The sequence below is a fragment of the Ranitomeya imitator genome, chromosome 3 (assembly GCF_032444005.1).
Source record: "Ranitomeya imitator isolate aRanImi1 chromosome 3, aRanImi1.pri, whole genome shotgun sequence".
NCBI classification, from domain to species: domain Eukaryota; kingdom Metazoa; phylum Chordata; class Amphibia; order Anura; family Dendrobatidae; genus Ranitomeya; species Ranitomeya imitator.
In genome coordinates, this window is record NC_091284.1 from 805,051,939 (window position 1) to 805,074,679 (window position 22,741).

Consider the following 22,741-nt stretch of genomic DNA (forward strand, 5'->3'; position numbering starts at 1 on the left):
TTTCCGATATCGGAAGGTATCGCTCAACACTCAGGAGAAATTGGACAACAACTTTTGGGGTCCAATTTCTCCTGTTAGCCTTGGAAAAATACAAAACCGGGGGCTAAAAAATAATTTGTGAGGAAAAAAAATATTTTTTATTTTCACGGCTCTGCATTATAAACTGTAGTGAAACACTTGGGGGTTCAAAGTTCTCACAACACATCTACATAAGTTCCTTGGGGGGTCTAGTTTCCAATATGGGGTCACTTGTGGGGGGTTTCTACTGTTTAGGTACATCAAGGGTCTGCAAACGCAATGTGAAGCCTGCAGACCATTCCATCTAAGTCTGCATTCCAAATGGCGCTCCTTCCCTTCCAAGCTCTGCCATGCACCCAAATAGTAGTTTTCTCCCACATATGGGGTATCATCGTACTCAGGACAAATTAGACAACAGCTTTTGTGGTCCAATTTCTCCTGTTACCCTTGGGAAAATACAAAACTGGGGGCTAAAAAATAATTTTTGAGGAAAAAAAAAATATTTTTTTTACAGCTCTGCGTTATAAACTGTAGTGAAACACTTGGTTCAAAGTGCTCACCACACATCTAGATAAGTTCCTTAGGGGGTCTACTTTCCAAAATATTGTCACTTGTGGGGGTTTCAATGTTTAGGCACATTAGGGGCTCTCTAAACGTGACATGGCGTTCAATCTCAATTCCAGTCAATTTTGCATTTGCATTGGAAAGTCAAACGGCGCACCTTCCCTTCCGAGCTCTGCCATGCGCCCAAACAGTGGTTTACCCCCACATATAGGGTATCAGCGCACTCAGGACAAATTGCACAACAACTTTTGGGGTCCAATTTTTTCTGTTACCCTTGGGAAAATAAAAAATTGGGGGTGAAAATATCATTTTTGTGAAAAAATATGATTATTTATTTTTACGGCTCTACATTATAAACTTCTGTGAAGCATTTGGTGGGTCAAAGTGCTCACCACACATCTAGATAAGTTCCTTAGGGGGTCTACTTTCCAAAATGGTGTCACTTGTGGGGGGTTTCAATATTTAGGCACATTAGCGGCTCTCCAAATGCGACATGGCGTCCTATCTCAATTTCAATCAATTTTGCATTGAAAAGTCAAATGGCGCGCCTTCCCTTCTGAGCTCTGCCATGCGCCCAAACAGTGGTTTACCCCCACATATGGGGTATCAGCAAACTAAGAATAAATTGTACAAGCTTTGGGGTCCAATTTCTCCTGTTACTCTTGGTAAAATAAAACAAATTGGAGCGAAAGTAATTTTTTTGTGAAAAAAAGTTAAATGTTCATTTTTTTTAAGTCCTTTTTTTCTCCTAAGAGGCAATTTCCATTTTTTTAAACATTCCAAAATTTCCTGTGAAACACCTGAAGGGTTAATAATCTTCTTGAATGTGGTTTTGAACACCTTGGGGGGTGCAGTTTTTAGAATGGTGTCACACTTGCGTATTTTCTATCATATTTTCTATGGTATTAGAATTAATCGTGTTGGAGCATAATTATGACATGGTGGGGATATATGAAACATGGCTGGATGGGAGCCATGACTGTTGTGAATTCTGTTGTCGGGCTCCCTCCTGTGGTCATGAATGGTTCTTCGGCTGGTTCTGTCCATGGACTTCCTCTGGTGGGTGTTTCTGAGTTTCACAGGTGACTAGGTTAATTCGTTAGCTGCTGCTCTATTTAACTCCACTTAGATCTTTGCTCTATGCCACCTGTCAATGTTCCAGTATTGGTCTAGTTCACTCCTGGATCGTTCTTGTGACCTGTCTTCCCATCAGAAGCTAAGTTCCAGCTTGTATTTCTTTGGTTTTCTATTTTTCTGTCCAGCTTGCTATTCAATTTGTTGTCTTGCTTGCTGGAAGCTCTGGGACGCAGAGGGAGCGCCTCCGCACCGTGAGTCGGTGCGGAGGGTCTTTTTGCGCCCTCTGCATGGTCTTTTTGTAGGTTTTTGTGCTGACCGCAAAGTAACCTTTCCTATCCTCGGTCTGTTCAGTAAGTCGGGCCTCACTTTGCTAAATCTATTTCATCTCTGTGTTTGTATTTTCATCTTTACTCACAGTCATTATATGTGAGGGGCTGCCTTTTCCTTTGGGGAATTTCTCTGAGGCAAGGTAGGCTTTATTTTTCTATCTTCAGGGCTAGCTAGTTTCTTAGGCTGTGCCGAGTTGCATAGGGAGCGTTAGGCGCAATCCACGGCTATTTCTAGTGTGTTTGATAGGTTTAGGGATTGCGGTCAGCAGAGTTCCCACGTCCCAGAGCTCGTCCTTATTATCAGTAACTATCAGGTCATTCCGTGTGCTCTTAACCACCAGGTCCATAATTGTCCTGACCACCAGGTCATAACACATGACTGGGCTGTTAACTTGCAGGGTTATAGTCTGTTCAGAAATGACCGAACAGATAAGCGAGGGGGAGGGGTGTGTCTATTTGAAAAATCATCCTTAAAACCCATCCTGCGCGATAATTTAGGTGAATCTAATGAAAATGTAGAGTTCCTGTGGGTGGAGATAAGGGGAGAGGGAAAAAAATAATAAATTACTGATAGGAGTTTGTTATAAGTCTCCAAAAATAATGGAAGCAACGTAGAATATCCTCATAAAGCAAACAGATGAAGCTGCGACTCAAGGAGAAGTCATTATTATGGGGGACTTCAACTACCCTGAAATAGATTGGGGTAGAGTTGAGCGACCTTGACCTTTTTAGAGTCGAGCCGGGTTTCGCGAAACCCGACTATCTTAAAAGTCGGGTCGAGTGAAATCGGCCGATTATGACGTAAAGTCGGGATCGACCGAAACACGAAACCCAATGCAAGTCAATGGGGCAGCTTAGTCGGCAGTGAGTGGGGGCCAGGAAAACACCTAGAGTGCCCATTTTAATGTCAAAACCATCCATTCTTCTTAATGAAGCTTGTCAAGCGTAATTTACCTTATAATAATTGGAAGGCATTTGAAATTGGGGGTCATTTGGCTAAAGTTGTGGTGGGTAGGGCTGGTTCAAGTAATTAGTGGGCCCAGGAAATCTGGACCACGTCACAGCAGTGGAGCAGGGAGAGGTAAGTATTTCAACTTTGCAAGTGCTGTGAACCTGAGCAAGCAGGGGGGGCCCACTCGTTGGCATTGGCACTGGCACAGGGCCCCTCAAAGTACAGCGGTGTGTTTGCACGGCGGGGGCGCCTCCCACCGGCAGCAACACTCTTGCGTACTATGAGAGGCCCTGTGCCAGTGACGTCGCCAACTAGTATTCCTCCCCCCACCTGATGAAGGAACCTGCACTTTCATCTGCACCTTCCTCTTTGTCCCCGTGTAAGGTGGTAAGGTATGCGGGAAGAGCAACCTGACTTTCAGCAGGGTCACAATGTTGTTGTGTAGCGTGCACGGGGAATGTTGCGTTATGGGTCAATGTACCAGCAGACTCATCTATCACTGGCTGGGCAATGGGCAGGATGAGGAGGAAACACAGATATAGGCCCAAAGAATAAAGTTGGCTAAATGCAGTTCAAAATTGGTAACACAGGAATAACCAGGGGGCATTGCAGTGGAGGACAACTGGAATGAGAGGCAGACACCGATAGTAGGCCCCAACCCAACTAGTAGGCCAAATGCAGTCTAACATTAACAACTACTTAACGAGCGCCTGAAAACGGAATTTCAGGACAGGAAACCAGGAGAACAGCAAGGAGCGGCAGACACTGTTAGTAGTCCCCAAACCAACTAGTACGCCAAATGCAGTTGTTCCATTTAACCACAATTTAACGAGAGCCTGAAGATAGAAGCTCAGGAAAGGCAACCTGGAGAACACCTTGGAGTGGAACACACCATCTCTCTCCACCCCATACCCATTTTGTAGGCCTAATGCAGTGTAGTTTTCTACAACTACTAAACGAGAGTCGGAAGACCGAAGCAATGGCAAGGAAACCTGGGGAACACCTTGGAGTGTAACACACCATCTCTCTCCACCCGATACCCATTTTGTAGGCCTAATGCAGTGTAGTTTTCTACAACTACTAAACGAAAGTCGGAAGACCAAAGCAATGGCAAGGAAACCTGGGGAACACCTTGGAGTGTAACACACCATCTCTCTCCACCCGATACCCATTTTGTAGGCCTAATGCAGTGTAGTTTTCTACAACTACTAAACGAGAGTCGGAAGACCGAAGCAATGGCAAGGAAACCTGGGGAACACCTTGGAGTGTAACACACCATCTCTCTCCACCCCATACCCAATTTGTAGGCCTAATGCAGCCTACTTTCCGACAACTACTAAACGAGAGCATGAAGATCGAAGCTCAGGAAAGGCAACCTGGGGAACACCTTGGAGTGTAACACACCCTCTCTCTACACCACGGAAGGGCTGATTCTTAGGAAGGAAGGCTGTCGGAAAGAAGCAGGGCGCGTCCGAGGGTGATTATATTCTTATTACGTATATACTCACCCTCGGACGCGCCCTGCTTCTTTATTTGTAATGAATGTTTATTTGCAATGTGGTTTTGACTTACTCTATTTTTTTGGTAAATAATGATTTTATTATTTTCATTGTTTTGCATCTTCTTGGCAATAATATAAAGAAGACGCGACAGGACAACACTCGGTGGATGCCATATCTGTGTTTTAAATTGAAAAAAACTTTCAGTTAACTACTTGCAGGAGAAAGTTATTGTAGCTGGTGGCCATTTTTAGTACTGTACCAGATTTTTGTTGTATGTGTTTGTTTTTAATGTTAAAATGTCTGCATTTGATATCTCTCCAGTATTTTCTTTTTTATAAGCAAAATACTTATTTTTATATTTTCTGATGTTGGTTCAAGGGGTACACGGGCAGCAGTAGACAGGTCAGTGGAGGCCTAGTGGAAGGAGGGACCGCAGACAGGCTTTGAAGGCCTAACATAATAAATTGGGCTGGCTGTAGGCAATTTAAAATTGGTTCCAGGGGAACACGGGCAGCAGTGGCCTGGTCAGTGTAGTAGTAGTGGAAAGAACGGGCCGCAGACAGGCTTCGAAGGCCTAACATAACAAAAATTGGGATGTAGGCAATTTACAATTGGTTCCAGGGGAACACGGACAGCAGTAGACAGGTCAGTGGAGGCCTAGTGGAAGGAGGGACCGCAGACAGGCTTCGAAGCCCTAACATAATAAATTGGGCTGGCTGTAGGCAATTTAAAATTGGTTCCAGGGGAACCCGGGCAGCAGTAGACAGGTCAGTGGAGGCCTAGTGGAAGGAGGGACCGCAGACAGGCTTCGAAGCCCTAACATAATAAATTGGGCTGGCTGTAGGCAATTTAAAATTGGTTCCAGGGGAACACGGGCGGCAGTAGACAGGTCAGTGGAGGCCTAGTGGAAGGAGGGACCGCAGACAGGCTTCGAAGCCCTAACATAATAAATTGGGCTGGCTGTAGGCAATTTTAAATTGGTTCCAGGGGAACACGGGCAGCAGTAGACAGGTCAGTGGAGGCCTAGTGGAAGGAGTGACCGCAGACAGGCTTCGAAGGCCTAACATAAGAAAAATGTCAATACAATGGTATTGACAGTGCCAGACATTGAAGGATGTCAGCGCATAGACTAAACATTGGTGGAGCTGTGAGAGAAAATTTTGCAAGTGGTAGAGCACTGTTTGACCTGGGAAGGGGGAACTGTCTTGTGGCCGGCGGTACAGGCCCAGGGCCCCTCATATTACAACGGTGTGTCTGACGTTGGGTGCGCACCACCACCGCCAGACACTTTATTGTACTATGAGGGACCTAGTGGCAGTGCCGTCGACCAAAAGCGGGCACACCCACCTCTTCAGACAAACAGTACTCTCACGGGTGCTGGCGCCAAGTGGCGATACCACGGCCCCGTGTGGGGACTTTGGCCATTTAGGGAGGTGTTAACATGTCGGATGCTGGACAATCAGGTGCTGCAAATTACGAGATTGGAAAAGTCGTTCAGAATAGTCCACAGGCAAGACCTTTACATAGGAAAGCTAGGTGTCAGCCGGGCAAGGTGGGGCAAAAGATTTCGAAATCCAGTTGTGGTTCATTTTAATGAAGGTTAGATCATCTACATTTTGGGTAGCCAGACGAGTCCTTTTTTCTGTTAGTATTGAACCTGCAGCACTGAATACTCTTTCTGATAGGACACTAGCTGCCGGGCAAGCAAGCTCCTGCAATGCATATTCTGCCAATTCTGGCCAGGTGTCTAATTTTGATGCCCAGTAATCAAATGGGAATGACGGTTGAGGGAGAACGTCGATAAGGGATGAAAAATAGTTAGTAACCATACTGGACAAATGTTGTCTCCTGTCACTATGAATTGATGCTGCAGTACCTGTCCTGTCTGCGGTCATAGCAAAATCACTCCACAACCTGGTCAGAAAACCCCTCTGGCCAACGCCACTTCTGATTTCTGCCCCTCTAACACCTCTGGTCTGCTGGCCCCTGCAGCTCGTGTGATAACGCTCACCGGCGCTGTGTGCAGGGAATGCCAGAAGCAAACGGTCAATAAGAGTTGATTGTTTGGTTGCTAATATTAGTTCCAAGTTCTCATGTGGCATTATATTTTGCAATTTGCCTTTATAGCGAGGATCAAGGAGGCAGGCCAACCAGTAATCGTCATTGTTCATCATTTTTGTTATGCGTGTGTCCCTTTTGAGGATACGTAAGGCATAATCCGCCATGTGGGCCAAAGTTCCAGTTCTCAAATCTGTGGTTGTGCTTGGTTGAGGGGCAGTTTCAGGCAAATCCACGTCACTTGTGTCCCTCCAAAAACCAGAACCCGGCCTTGCCGCGCCAACAATTTCCACTGGCCCCGGAAAAGCTTCCTCATTAAAAATATAATCATCCCCATCATCCTCCTCGTCCTCCTCCTCCTGTTCGCCCGCTACCTCGTCCTGTACACTGCCCTGGCCAGACAATGGCTGACTGTCATCAAGGCTTTCCTCTTCCTCAGCTGCAGACGCCTGATCCTTTATGTGCGTCAAACTTTGCATCAGCAGACGCATTAGGGGGATGCTCATGCTTATTATGGCGTTGTCTGCACTAACCAGCCGTGTGCATTCCTCAAAACACTGAAGGACTTGACACATGTCTTGAATCTTCGACCACTGCACACCTGACAACTCCATGTCTGCCATCCTACTTCCTGCCTGTGTATGTGTATCCTCCCACAAAAACATAACAGCCCGCCTCTGTTCACACAGTCTCTGAAGCATGTGCAGTGTTGAGTTCCACCTTGTTGCAACGTCTATGATTAGGCGATGCTGGGGAAGGTTCAAAGAACGCTGATAGGTCTGCATACGGCTGGAGTGTACGGGCGAACGGCGGATATGTGAGCAAAGTCCACGCACTTTGAGGAGCAGGTCGGATAACCCCGGATAACTTTTCAGGAAGCACTGCAACACCAGGTTTAAGGTGTGAGCCAGGCAAGGAATGTGTTTCAGTTGGGAAAGGGAGATGGCAGCCATGAAATTCCTTCCGTTATCACTCACTACCTTGCCTGCCTCAAGATCTACAGTGCCCATCCACGACTGCGTTTCTTTCTGCAAGAACTCGGACAGAACTTCAGCGGTGTGTCTGTTGTCGCCCAAACACTTCATAGCCAATACAGCCTGCTGACGTTTGCCAGTAGCTGCCCCATAATGGGAGACCTGGTGTGCAACAGTGGCAGCTGCGGATGGAGTGGTTGTGCGACTGCGGTCTGTGGACGAGGTCTCGCTTCTGCAAAAAGACGAGGAGGAGGAGGAGGGGGTGCGAACGGCTACAGCCAACTGTTTCCTAGACCGTGGGCTAGGCAGAACTGTCCCAAACTTGCTGTCCCCTGTGGACCCTGCATCCACCACATTTACCCAGTGTGCCGTGATGGACACGTAACGTCCCTGGCCATGCCTACTGGTCCATGCATCTGTTGTCAGGTGCACCTTTGTGCTCACACATTGCCTGAGTGCATGGACGATGCGCTCTTTAACATGCTGGTGGAGGGCTGGGATGGCTTTTCTGGAAAAAAAGTGTCGACTGGGTAGCTCGTAGCGTGGTACAGCGTAGTCCATCAGGGCTTTGAAAGCTTCGCTTTCAACTAACCGGTAGGGCATCATCTCTAACGAGATTAGTCTAGCTATGTGGGCGTTCAAACCCTGTGTACGCGGATGCGAGGCTAAGTACTTCCTTTTTCTAACCATAGTCTCATGTAGGGTGAGCTGGACTGGAGAGCTGGAGATCATGGAACTAGCAGGGGTGCCGGTGGACATGGCAGACTGAGAGACGGTGGGAGATGGTATTGTTGCCGTCGATGCCCTAGATGCAGTGTTTCCTACTACGAAACTGGTGATTCCCTGACCCTGACTGCTTTGGCCTTGCAAAGAAACCTGCACAGATACTGCAGGTGGTGCAGAAAATGGTGACCCTACACTGCCGGAAGGGATGTTGCGTTGATGACTAGCTTCATTGGCCGAGGGTGCTACAACCTTAAGGGACGTTTGGTAGTTAGTCCAAGCTTGCAAATGCATGGTGGTTAAATGTCTATGCATGCAACTTGTATTGAGACTTTTCAGATTCTGCCCTCTGCTTAAGGTAGTTGAACATTTTTGACAGATGACTTTGCGCTGATCAATTGGATGTTGTTTAAAAAAATGCCAGACTGCACTCTTTCTAGCATCGGATACCTTTTCAGGCATTGCAGACTGAGCTTTAACCGGATGGCCACGCTGTCCTCCAACAGGTTTTGACTTGGCCACGCGTTTTGGGCAAGATACGGGCCCGGCAGATGGAACCTGTTGCGATGTTGATGCCTGCTGCGGCCCCTCCTCCTCCGCTTCAGAACTGCTGCCGCCTGCACCCTGTTCCCCCAATGGCTGCCAATCGGGGTCAAGAACTGGGTCATCTATTAGCTCTTCTTGTAGCTCGTGTGCAACTTCGTCTGTGTCGCCGTGTCGGTCGGTGGTATAGCGTTCGTGATGGGGCAACATAGTCTCATCAGGGTCTGATTCTTGATCAGCACCCTGCGAGGGCAATGTTGTGGTCTGAGTCAAAGGACCAGCATAGTAGTCTGGCTGTGGCTGTGCATCAGTGCACTCCATGTCAGATTCAACTTGTAATGGGCATGGACTGTTAACTGCTTCACTTTCTAAGCCAGGGACGGTATGTGTAAAGAGCTCCATGGAGTAACCCGTTGTGTCGCCTGCTGCATTCTTCTCTGTTGTTGTTTTTGCTGAAGAGGACAAGGAAGCGACTTGTCCCTGACCGTGAACATCCACTAACGACGCGCTGCTTTTACTTTTACCAGTTTCACGAGAGGAGGCAAAAGAGCTAGAGGCTGAGTCAGCAAGATAAGCCAAAACTTGCTCTTGCTGCTCCGGCTTTAAAAGCGGTTTTCCTACTCCCAGAAAAAGGAGCGTTCGAGGCCTTGTGTAGCCAGACGACGAACCTGGCTCCACAGCTCCAGACTTAGGTGCAATATTTTTTTTCCCACGACCACCTGATGCTCCACCACTACCCTCATTACCAGCTGACAATGAACGCCCCCGGCCACGACCTCTTCCACCAGACTTACTCATTTTTTTAAAAACGTTACCAAACTAACGGTATTTGTTGCTGTCACACAACTTACACGGTGAGGTATAACTTCAGTATGATTTAGCTACCCCTTTACAGGTGGGTGAGACCACAACGAAAATCAGGCACAATGTTACACACTCTGTTGTTGGTGGCAACAAATGAGAGAGATGCCACACACGCAGGACTGTCACTGAAGCGCAAATGTAAATATTAATCTCCCACTGATTTGTTTTTGTTTTTTTAACAGGGAGACTTTAGAAAAAAAAAAATAATAAAAAAAAATGATTTTTTAAGGAAGAATTTATAAACCAAATAAAATGAAATGATTGTTTCAGGGAGAATTTAGAAAACAAATAAAAAAAAATAGGCTTTCTATGGCCCACTGAGTGAGAGAGGACGCACACAGGAGTCAGGAGTGGCACATAAGCCCAGAGGCCAATATTTATCTCCCACTGATTGATTTAGTGATTTTTTCAGGTAGATTTTGGAACCCAAATCAAGCAAAAAAATAAATAGGCTTTCTATGGCCCACAATTGGAGAGAGAGAGAGAGATGGCACACCCAGGAGTCAAGACTGGCACACAAGCAGAAAGGGCAATATTAATCTCCCACTGATTTGATTTTTTTTTTTTTTCAGGGAGACTTTAGAAAAAAAAAATACAAAAAAATGAATTTTTCAGGAAGAATTTAGAAACAAAATAAAATAAAATGATTGTTTCAGGGAGAATTTAGAAAACAAATAAAAAAAAATAGGCTTTGTAGGGCCCACTGAGTGAGAGAGGACGCACACAGGAGTCAGGAGTGGCACACAAGCCCAGAGACCAATATTTATCTCCCACTGATTGATTTAGTGATTTTTTCAGGTAGATTTTGGAACCCAAATCAAGCAAAAAAATTAATAGGCTTTCTATGGCCCACAATTGGAGAGAGAGAGAGAGAGATGGCACACCCAGGAGTCAAGACTGGCACACAAGCAGAAAGGGCAATATTAATCTCCCACTGATTTGATTTTTTTTTTTTTTTTCAGGGAGACTTTAGAAAAAAAAAATACAAAAAAAATGATTTTTTCAGGAATAATTTAGAAACCAAATAAAATAAAATGATTTTTTCAGGGAGAATTTAGAAAACAAATAAAACAAAAAATAGGCTTTCTAGGGCCCACTGAGTGAGAGATGACGCACACAGGAGTCAGGAGTGGCACACAAGCCCAGAGGCCAATATTTATCTCCCACTGATTGATTTATTGATTTTTTCAGGTAGAATTTAGAACCCAAATCAACCCAAAAAATAAATAGGCTTTCTATGGCCCACTATTTGTGAGAGAGATGGCACGCTCAGGACTGGCACACAAGCCCAGAGGCCAATATTAATCTCCCACTTGTTTTTTTTTTTCCAGGGAAAATTTATAAACCCAATAAAAAAAATAATAAATAAGCTTTCTATGGCCCACTATCTGAGAGAGAGAGATGGCACGCTTAGGACTGGCACACAAGCCCAAAGGCCAATATTAATCTCCCACTGATTGATTTATTGATGTTTTCAGGTAGAATTTAGAACCCAAATCAACCCAAAAAATAAATAGGCTTTCTATGGCCCACTATTTGTGAGAGAGATGGCACGCTCAGGACTGGCACACAAGCCCAGAGGCCAATATTAATCTCCCACTTTTTTTTTTTTTTTCCAGGGAAAATTTATAAACCCAATAAAAAAAATAATAAATAGGCTTTCTATGGCCCACTATCTGAGAGAGAGAGATGGCACGCTTAGGACTGGCACACAAGCCCAAAGGCCAATATTAATCTCCCACTGATTGATTTATTGATTTTTTCAGGTAGAATTTAGAACCCAAATCAAGCAAAAAAATTAATAGGCTTTCTATGGCCCACTGAGTGAGAGATGGCACACACAGGAGTCAGGAGTGGCACACAAGCCCTGAGGCCAATATTTTTCTCCCACTGATTGATGTTGTGATTTTTTCAGGTAGATTTTGGAACCCAAATCAAGCAAAAAAATAAATAGGCTTTTTATGGCCCACTGAGTGAGAGATGGCACACACAGGAGTAAGGAGTGGCACACAAGCCCTGAGGCCAATATTTTTCTCCCACTGATTGATGTAGTGATTTTTTCAGGTAGATTTTAGAACCCAAATCAAGCAAAAAAATAAATAGGCTTTCTATGGCCCACTGAGTGAGAGATGACACAGACAGGGATGGCACTCTAGCAGAAATGCCAATCTTAATCTCCCACAAAAAAAAAAAAAAAAAAAAAAGGAACTGTCCTTCAATTACTATCTCCCTGCAGTAATCTCAGCCAGGTATGGCAGGCAGCAATAAGGAGTGGACTGATGCACAAATTAAATAAAAAGTGTGGACAAACAAACAAGATAGCTGTGCAGAAAGGAAGGAACAAGAGGATTTGTGCTTTGAAAAAAGCAGTTGGTTTGCACAGCGGCGTACACACAGCAATGCAGCTATCGGGGAGCCTTCGGGGAGCCTTCTAGGGCAGCCCAATGAGCTACAGCGCTGAGGAAAAAAAAAAAAATGTAGCTTCCACTATCCCTGCACACCGAAGGTGGTGTTGGGCAGTGGAAATCGCTACAGCACAAGCGGTTTGGTGGTTAATGGACCCTGCCTAACGCTATCCCTGCTTCTGACGAAGCGGCAGCAACCTCTCCCTAAGCTCAGATCAGCAGCAGTAACATGGCGGTCGGCGGGAACGCCCCTTTATAGCCCCTGTGACGCCGCGGACAGCAAGCCAATCACTGCAATGCCCTTCTCTAAGATGGTGGGGACCAGGACCTATGTCATCACGCTGCCCACACTCTGCGTTTACCTTCATTGGCTGAGAAATGGCGCTTTTCGCTTCATTGAAACGCGACTTTGGCGCGAAAGTCGCGTACCGCATGGCCGACCCCGCACAGGGGTCGGATCGGGTTTCATGAAACCCGACTTTGCCAAAAGTCGGCGACTTTTGAAAATGAACGACCCGTTTCGCTCAACCCTAGATTGGGGAACGGAAATCTGCAGTTCCAGCAAAGGTAATTGGTTTTTGACAACTATGAGAGACAATTACCTTTGACAATTGGTTCAGGACCCAACAAGAAAGGGGGCACCGCATATCAAATATAAGGGTTGGGGGTCACTTGGGGAATAGAGATCACAAAATAATAAGTTTTCATGTGTCCTTTAATAAGATGTGTAGTAGAGGGGTTACAAGGACACTAAACTTCAGGAGGGCAAATTTCCACATGGATAAGAGATGATATTAGTGCAATTAACTGGGACGATATCCTGAGACATAAAAATACACAAAGAAAATGGGAGATGTTTATTAGAATCCTGGATAGGACCTGTGCACAGTATATACCGTATGGGAATAAACATACTAGAAATAGGAGGAAGCCAATATGGCTAAATAGAGCTGTAAGGGGCGCAATAAGTGACAAAAAGAAAGCATTTAGAGAATTAAAGGAAGTAGGTAGTGAGGAGGCATTAAATAAATACAGAAAATTAAATAAATTGTGTAAAAAGCAAATCAAGGCAGCAAAGATTGAGACAGAGAGACTCATTGCCAGAGAGAGTAAAAATAATCCTAAAATATTCTTTAACTATGTAAATAGTAAGAAACTAAAAAATGATAGTGTTGGCCCCCTTAAAAATAGTCTGGGTGAAATGGTGGATGAGGATGAGGAAAAAGCCAATATGCTAAATGACTTTTTTTCATTAGTATTTACATAAGAAAATCCCATGGCAGACAAAATGACTAGTGATAAAAATTCCCCATTAAATGTCACCTGCTTAACCCAGCAGGAAGTGCGGCGGCGTCTAAAAATCACTAAAATTGACAAATCTCCGGGCCCGGATGGGATACACACCCGAGTACTGCAGGAATTAAGTACAGTCATTGATAGACCATTATTTTTAATCTTTAAAGATTCCATAATAACAGGGTCTGTACCACAGGACTGGCGTATAGCAAATGTGGTGCCAATATTCAAAGTGGGGACAAAAATTGAAATCGGAAATTATAGGCCAGTAAGCTTAACCTCTACTGTGGGTAAAATCCTAGAGGGAATTCTAAGGGACGCTATACTGGAGTATCTGAAGAGGAATAATCTCATGACCCAATACCAACATGGATTTACTAGGGACCGTTCCTGTCAGACTAATCTGATCAATTTCTATGAAGAGGTAAGTTCCAGACTGGACCAAGGGAACCCAGTGGACGTAGTGTATATGGACTTTTCAAAAGCTTTTGATACGGTGACACACAAAAGGTTGATACATAAAATGAGAATAATGGGGATAGGGGAAAATATTATTATTATTATTCATTTTTATAGCGCCATTTATTCCATGGCGCTTTACTTGTGAATGGGGCAAATATAGACAAGTACAATAAGCATGAGTAAAACAAGGCACACACAAGTACAGGAGGAGAAAGGACCCTGCTCGCGAGGGCTCACAGTCTACAGGGGATGGGTGAGGATGCACTATGTGAGGGTAGAGCTGGTCATGTGGTGGTTCAGTATACTGGGGATCACTGCAGGTTGTAGGCTTGTCGGAAGAGGTGGGTCTTCAGGTTCCTTTTTAAGGTTTCTGTTGTAGGTGAGAGCCTGATGTGTTGGGGTACAGAGTTCCAGAGTATAGGGGAAGCACGGGAGAAGTCTTGGATACAGTTGTGGGAGGAAGAGATGAGAGAGGAGTAGAGAAGGAGATCATGAGATGATCGAAGGTTGCGTGTAGGTAGGTAACAGGAGACCATGTCACAGATGTATGGAGGACAGTGAAAAGAGGGAGACACAAAAGCGCAAATAGGGTCTTATCAAACATTACACAAAGTTGCCCACCAAGAGAACTACTCACCTGGTGAGATTGAAGGAAGGACTTATATTAATGGCGGCTGCTGCAGATCCACAGGTCAGTGCAGGACCTAATTGAAGCACACTCTTAGATAGGAGAAAAAAGGATTATCCCCACGCTGCCGCAAGAAGAATTTCAAAAATTGTAGAGGTTTTCAACGTGGTTTATTCTACACGTTTCAGGGTTCAGGTGACCCCTGCATCAGGACATACCACAAATATTGTATGATCCTTTTTTCTCCTATCTAAGAAGATGTATGGAGGAGTCAGATTGTGAATGGCTTTGTATGTCATTGTTAGTGTTTTGATCTGTAGCCTCTGGGCAATAGGAAGCCAGTGAAGGGCCTGGCAGAGAGGAGAGGCTGGGGAGTAATGGGGAGACAGGTGGATTAGTCGGGCAGCAGAGTTTAGGATGGATTGGAGTGGTGCCAGATTGCTAGAGGGGAGGCTAGAGAGTAGGAGGTTGCAGTAGACGAGGCGGGAGATGACAAGGGCATGTATTAGTGTTTTAGTGGTTTCATGGTCAAGGAATGCACGGATCTGGGAAATGTTTTTGAGTTGGAATCGGCAAGAGGAGGCAAGGGCTTGGATATGTGGCTTGAAAGAGAGGGTAGAGTCAAGGATCACCCCGAGGCACTGAGCGTGCGGGACCGGGGAAAGTGAGCAGCCATTGACATTGATGGATAGGTCAGGTGGAGGGGTAGAGTGAGGTGGGGGAAAGATGATGAATTCTGTTTTGTCCATGTCCAGTTTTAGAAAATGAACAGAAAAGAAGGATGAAATAGCAGACAGATATTGTGGGATTTTGGTCAGTAAGGAAGTGAGGTCGGGTGTTGTGAATTCTGTGGCTGAATTCACTCCTGTGGTCACAAGTGGTACTGCAGCTTCTGAGCTTCCTCCCTCAGGTGTTCTGGTGAGCTCGTTAACTGCTTCATTACTTAACTCCGCCTGATGCTGCTATCCTTGCTCCTTGTCAATGTTTCAGTGTTGGATCTGAGCTTCTCCTGATTGTTCCTGTGACCTACTGCTCTGTATAGCTAAGTGCCTTTTGTTTTTTTTGTTGCCTTTTTTCTGTCCAGCTTGTCTTTTGTTTTGCTGGAAGCTCTGAGACGCAAAGGGTGTACCGCCGTGCCGTTAGTTCGGCACGGTGGTTTTTTTTTGCCCCCTTTGCGTGGTTTTGCTTTAGGGTTTTTTGTAGACTGCAAAGTTCGCTTTACTGTCCTCGCTCTGTCCTAGAATATCGGGCCCCACTTTGCTGAATCTATTTCATCCCTACGTTTTGTCTTTTCATCTTACTCACAGTCATTATATGTGGGGGGCTGCCTTTTCCTTTGGGGAATTTCTCTGGGGCAAGTCAGGCCTATTTTTCTATCTTCAGGCTAGCTAGTTTCTTAGGCTGTGCCGAGTTGCCTAGGTAGTTGTTAGGCGCAATCCACAGCCGCTTTTAGTTGTGTTTAGGATAGGATCAGGTGTGCAGTCTACAGAGTTTCCACGTCTCAGAGCTCGTTCTTGTATTTTTGGGTATTTGTCAGATCACTGTGTGCGCTCTGATCGCTAAGCACACTGTGTTTCTGGATTGCCTTCATAACACCTGTCATTAGCAAACATAACAGTACAAGGAGCCAAACTAATGATTCTCAATAGAGGGAAAGAAAAAGTTCTGACATCATTTTTTTTTTTTTTTTTTTCTGCTCTGTGTTCATTTTTTTTTTTTTCCCCTAGACATTTGGGTATTCTGGACACAGGTGTGGACATGGATATTCAGGGTCTGTGCTCTTCAATGGATAATCTTGTTATAAATGTACAAAAAATTCAATTCAAGATACTATTGATCAGAAATCTATGTTAGAACAAAGAATTCCTATTCCTGATTTGTTTTTTGGAGATAGAACTAAGTTTCTAAGTTTCGAAAATAATTGTAAGCTATTTCTGGCCTTGAAACCTCATTCTTCTGGTAATCCTATTCAACAGGTTTTGATTATTATTTCTTTTTTGCGCGGCGACCCTCAAGACTGGGCATTTTCTCTTGCGCCAGGAGACCCTGCATTGAGTAGTGTCGATGCGTTTTTCCTGGCGCTCGGATTGCTGTACGATGAGCCTAATTCAGTGGATCAGACTGAGAAAAATTTGCTGGCTTTGTGCCAGGGTCAGGATGATATAGAAGTATATTGTCAGAAATTTAGGAAATGGTCAGTACTCACTCAGTGGAATGAATCTGTGCTGGCAGCTTTGTTCAGAAAGGGTCTCTCTGAGGCTCTTAAGGATGTCATGGTGGGATTTCCTATGCCTGCTGGTTTGAATGAGTCTTTGTCTTTGGCCATTCAGATCGGTCGACGCTTGCGCGAGCGTAAATCTGTGCACCATTTGGCGGTACTGCCTGAGGTTAAACCTGAGCCTATGCAGTGCGATAGGACTATGACTAGAGTTGAACGGCAGGAATACAGACGTCTGAATGGTCTGTGTTTCTACTGTGGTGATTCCACTCATGCTATTTCTGATTGTCCTAAGCGCACTAAGCGGTCCGCTAGGTCTGCCGTCATTGGTACTGTACAGTCCAAATTCCTTCTGTCCATTACCTTGATATGCTCTTTGTCGTCGTTTTCTGTCATGGCGTTTGTGGATTCGGGCGCTGCCCTGAATCTGATGGATTTGGATTATGCTAAACGTTGTGGGTTTTTCTTGGAGCCTTTGCGGTGTCCTATTCCATTGAGAGGAATTGATGCTACACCTTTGGCCAAGAATAAACCTCAATACTGGGCCCAGCTGACCATGTGCATGGCTCCTGCACATCAGGAAGTTATTCGCTTTCTGGTGTTGCATAATCTGCATGATGTGGTCGTGTTGGGGTTGCCATGGCTACAAACCCATAATCCAGTATTGGATTGGAATTCCATGTCGGTATCCAGCTGGGGTTGTCAGGGGGTACATGGTGATGTTCCATTTTTGTCGATTTCGTCATCCACCCCTTCTGAGGTCCCAGAGTTCTTGTCTGATTATCAGGATGTATTTGAAGAGCCCAAGTCCGATGCTCTACCTCCGCATAGGGATTGTGATTGTGCTATCAATTTGATTCCTGGTAGTAAATTCCCTAAAGGTCGATTATTTAATTTATCCGTGCCCGAACACGCCGCTATGCGCAGTTATGTGAAGGAATCCCTGGAGAAGGGACATATTCGCCCATCGTCATCACCACTGGGAGCAGGGTTCTTCTTTGTAGCCAAGACGGATGGTTCGCTGAGACCGTGTATTGATTACCGCCTTCTTAATAAGATCACTGTTAAATTTCAGTATCCCTTGCCATTGTTATCTGGCTTGTTTGCTCGGATTAAGGGGGCTAGTTGGTTCACTAAGATAGATCTTCGTGGTGCGTATAATCTGGTGAGAATCAGGCAAGGAGATGAATGGAAAACTGCATTCAATACGCCCGAGGGTCATTTTGAGTATCTAGTGATGCCGTTCGGACTTGCCAATGCTCCATCTGTGTTTCAGTCTTTTATGCATGACATCTTCCGTGAGTATCTGGATAAATTCCTGATTGTTTACTTGGATGACATTTTGATCTTCTCAGATTGATTGGGAGTCTCATGTGAAGCAGGTCAGAATGGTTTTTCAGGTCCTGCGTGCTAACTCTTTGTTTGTGAAGGGATCAAAGTGTCTCTTCGGTGTGCAGAAAGTTTCATTTTTGGGGTTCATCTTTACCCCTTCTACTATCGAGATGGATCCAGTTAAGGTCCAAGCCATCCAGGATTGGATTCAGCCGACATCTCTGAAAAGTCTGCAAAAGTTCCTGGGCTTTGCTAATTTTTATCGTCGCTTCATCTGTAATTTTTCTAGCATTGCCAAACCATTGACCGATTTGACCAAGAAGGGTGCTGATTTGGTTAATTGGTCTTCTGCTGCTGTGGAAGCTTTTCATGAGTTGAAGCGTCGTTTTTGTTCTGCCCCTGTGTTGTGTCAGCCAGATGTTTCTCTTCCGTTCCAGGTCGAGGTTGATGCTTCTGAGATTGGAGCAGGGGCGGTTTTGTCACAGAGAGGTTCTGATTGCTCAGTGATGAAACCATGTGCTTTCTTTTCCAGGAAGTTTTCGCCCGCTGAGTGTAATTATGATGTGGGCAATCGAGAGTTGCTGGCCATGAAGTGGGCATTCGAGGAGTGGCGTCATTGGCTTGAAGGAGCTAAGCATCGCGTGGTGGTATTGACTGATCATAAGAACTTGACTTGTCTCGAGTCTGCCAAGCGCTTGAATTCTAGACAGGCCCGTTGGTCGTTATTTTTTGCCCGCTTCGACTTTGTGATTTCGTACCTTCCGGGCTCTAAAAATGTGAAGGCGTATGCTCTGTCTAGGAGTTTTGTGCCCGACTCTCCGGGTTTATCTGAGCCAGCGGGTATCCTCAAGGAAGGAGTCATTGTGTCTGCCATCTCCCCTGATTTGCGGCGGGTGCTGCAAAAATTTCAGGCGAATAAACCTGATCGTTGTCCAGCAGAGAAACTGTTTGTCCCTGATAGGTGGACTAATAAACTTATCTCTGAACTTCATTGTTCGGTGTTGGCTGGTCATCCTGGAATCTTTGGTACCAGAGAGTTAGTGGCTAGATCCTTCTGGTGGCCATCTCTGTCACGGGATGTACGTACTTTTGTGCAGTCCTGTGGGATTTGTGCTAGGGCTAAGCCCTGCTGTTCTCGTGCCAGTGGGTTGCTTTTGCCCTTGCCGGTCCCAAAGAGGCCTTGGACACATATTTCGATGGATTTCATTTCTGACCTTCCCGTTTCTCAAAAGATGTCAGTCATTTGGGTGGTCTGTGATCGCTTTTCTAAAATGGTCCATCTGGTGCCCTTGGCTAAATTGCCTTCCTCCTCTGATTTGGTACCTTTGTTCTTTCAGCATGTGGTTCGGTTGCATGGCATTCCTGAGAATATTGTTTCTGACAGAGGTTCCCAGTTTGTTTCAAGGTTTTGGCGAGCCTTTTGTGGTAGGATGGGCATTGACCTATCCTTTTCCTCGGCTTTCTATCCTCAGACTAATGGCCAGACCGAACGAACCAATCAGACCTTGGAAACATATCTGAGATGTTTTGTTTCTGCAGACCAGGATGATTGGGTGTCCTTTTTGCCATTGGCTGAGTTCGCCCTTAATAATCGGGCCAGCTCGGCTACCTTGGTTTCTCCATTTTTTTGCAATTCTGGGTTCCATCCTCGTTTCTCTTCAGGACAGGTTGAGTCTTCGGACTGTCCTGGTGTGGATTCTGTGGTGGATAGGTTGCAGCAGATCTGGACTCAGGTAGTGGACAATTTGATCTTGTCCCAGGAGAAAGCTCAACTTTTCGCTAATTGCAGACGCCGTGTGGGTCCCCGACTTCGTGTTGGGGATCTGGTTTGGTTATCTTCTAGTCATATTCCTATGAAGGTTTCCTCTCCTAAATTTAAACCTCGTTTTATTGGTCCGTATAGGATTTCTGAGGTTCTCAATCCTGTGTCTTTTCGTTTGACCCTCCCAGACTCCTTTTCCATACATAATGTATTCCATAGGTCGTTGTTGCGGAGATACGTGGCACCTATGGTTCCATCTGTTGAGCCTCCTGCCCCGGTTTTGGTGGAGGGGGAATTGGAGTATATTGTGGAGAAGATTTTGGATTCTCGTGTTTCTAGACGGAAACTCCAGTATCTGGTTAAATGGAAGGGTTATGCTCAGGAAGATAATTCCTGGGTTTTTGCCTCTGATGTTCATGCTTCCGATCTTGTTCGTGCCTTTCATGCGGCTCATCCTGGTCGACCTGGGGGCTCTGGTGAGGGTTCGGTGACCCCTCCTCAAGGGGGGGGTACTGTTGTGAATTCTGTGGCTGAATTCACTCCTGTGGTCACAAGTGGTACTGCAGCTTCTGAGCTTCCTCCCTCAGGTGTTCTGGTGAGCTCGTTAACTGCTTCATTACTTAACTCCGCCTGATGCTGCTATCCTTGCTCCTTGTCAATGTTTCAGTGTTGGATCTGAGCTTCTCCTGATTGTTCCTGTGACCTACTGCTCTGTATAGCTAAGTGCCTTTTGTTTTTTTTGTTGCCTTTTTTCTGTCCAGCTTGTCTTTTGTTTTGCTGGAAGCTCTGAGACGCAAAGGGTGTACCGCCGTGCCGTTAGTTCGGCACGGTGGTTTTTTTTTGCCCCCTTTGCGTGGTTTTGCTTTAGGGTTTTTTGTAGACTGCAAAGTTCGCTTTACTGTCCTCGCTCTGTCCTAGAATATCGGGCCCCACTTTGCTGAATCTATTTCATCCCTACGTTTTGTCTTTTCATCTTACTCACAGTCATTATATGTGGGGGGCTGCCTTTTCCTTTGGGGAATTTCTCTGGGGCAAGTCAGGCCTATTTTTCTATCTTCAGGCTAGCTAGTTTCTTAGGCTGTGCCGAGTTGCCTAGGTAGTTGTTAGGCGCAATCCACAGCCGCTTTTAGTTGTGTTTAGGATAGGATCAGGTGTGCAGTCTACAGAGTTTCCACGTCTCAGAGCTCGTTCTTGTATTTTTGGGTATTTGTCAGATCACTGTGTGCGCTCTGATTGCTAAGCACACTGTGTTTCTGGATTGCCTTCATAACACCTGTCATTAGCAAACATAACAGTCGGGTTCAGATAGGTAGATCTGCGTGTCTTCAGCGTAGAGATATTGTAAACCGTGGGATTCTATGAGCTTTCCCAGGCTGAAGGTGTAGATGGAGAAGAGTAGGGGTCCTAGAACTGAGCCTTGGGGAACACCGACAGACAGGGGACAAGATGAGGAGGTGGTGTGGGAGAGGGAGACATGGAATGTACGGTCTGTTAGATATGATGAGATCCAGGATAGGGCCAATTCTAAGATGAGAGAATCTGTAACAGGAGGGAGTGGTCCACAGTGTCAAAGGCAGAAAACAGGTCCAGGAGGAGGAGGACAGAGTAGTGTCGCTTGCTCTTGGCGGTTAGTAGGTCATTGTTCACTTTAGTTAGGGCAGTTTCAGTTGAGTGATGTGTTCGGAAGCCAGAATGTAACCGGTCAAAGAGGGAGCAGGAGGAGAGGTGGGAGGACAGTTCAAGATGGACATGCTGTTCCAGTAGTTTTGAGGCATAAGGGAGAAGGGATATCGGGCGATAGCTGGACACAGAGGATGGGTCGAGGGAGGGTTTTTTGAGGATAGGTGTGATTGATGCGTGTTTGAAGGATGAGGGGAAGACATCGTTTGTAAGTGAGAGGTTGAGGAGTTGTGTTAGGGTTGGGATGAAGACTTATTGTGAGGTTAGGGATGAGGTAGGACAGGAGTGGGTCAAGGGTGCAAGTAGTGAGATGTGATCTTGATAGTAGGATGGAGAGCTGATCGTCTGTCATGGTGGAGAAGCTGGCTTTGGAACAGGGCTGAGAAGTCAAGAAGAGGGGCATTGGGTTCTGCGGGCCAAAGCTTTGCATGATGTTATCTATCTTCTGCTTAAAGAAAGAGGCAAATATGTGTAAGTGGGTTAAGAGCTGGCTCAGGGATAGGAAACAAAAGGTGGTTATTAATGGAGCACCCTCGGACTGTGCCGTGGTTAGCAGTGGGGTACCACAGGGGTCGGTATTGGGCCCTCTTCTTTTTAACATATTTATTAATAACCTTGTAGGGGCATTCAGAGTAGAATTTCAAAATTTGCAGATGACACTAAACTCTGCGGGGTAATCAATACAGAGGAGGACAATTTTATATCACAGGATGATTTATGTAAACTAGAAGCTTGGGCTGATCAATGGAAAATAAGCTTTAATGGGGATAAATGTAAGGTCATGCACTTAGGTAGAAGTAATAAGATGTATAACTATGCACTTAATTCTAAAACTCTGGGCAAAACCATCAATGAAAAAGACCTGGGTGTATGGGTGGATGACAAACTCATGTTCAGTGGCCAGTGTCAGGCAGCTGCGACAAAGGCAAATAAAATAATGGGATGCATTAAAAGAGGCATAGATGCTCATGAGGAGAACATAATTTTACTTCTATACAAGTCACTAGTTTGACCACACTTAGAATACTGTGCACAGTTCTTGTCTCCGGTGTATAAGAAAGACATAGCTGAACTGGAGCGGGTGCAGAGAAGAGCGACCAAGGTTATTAGAGGACTGGGGGGGCTGCAATACCAAGATAGATTATTACACTTGGGGCTATTTAGTTTTGGAAAAACGAAGGCTAAGGGGTGATCTTATGTTAATGTATAAATTTTATGAGAGGAAGTACAAACTCCTTTCTGATGATCTTTTTAATCATAGACCTGAGACAGGGACAAGAGGGTATCCTCTACGTCTGGGGGAAAGAAGGTTTAAGCATAACAACAGACGCGGATTCTTTACTGTAAGAGCAGT

The 22,741-nt window shown here is 45.4% G+C and overlaps 1 long non-coding RNA gene across 1 annotated transcript in view; it reads left to right on the forward strand.

Annotated features, from left to right (window-relative positions):
• The window catches only part of LOC138671245 (uncharacterized), a 201,714-nt gene that overhangs the window by 138,632 nt on the left and 40,341 nt on the right, over window positions 1-22,741 (forward strand). The window lies entirely within an intron of this gene.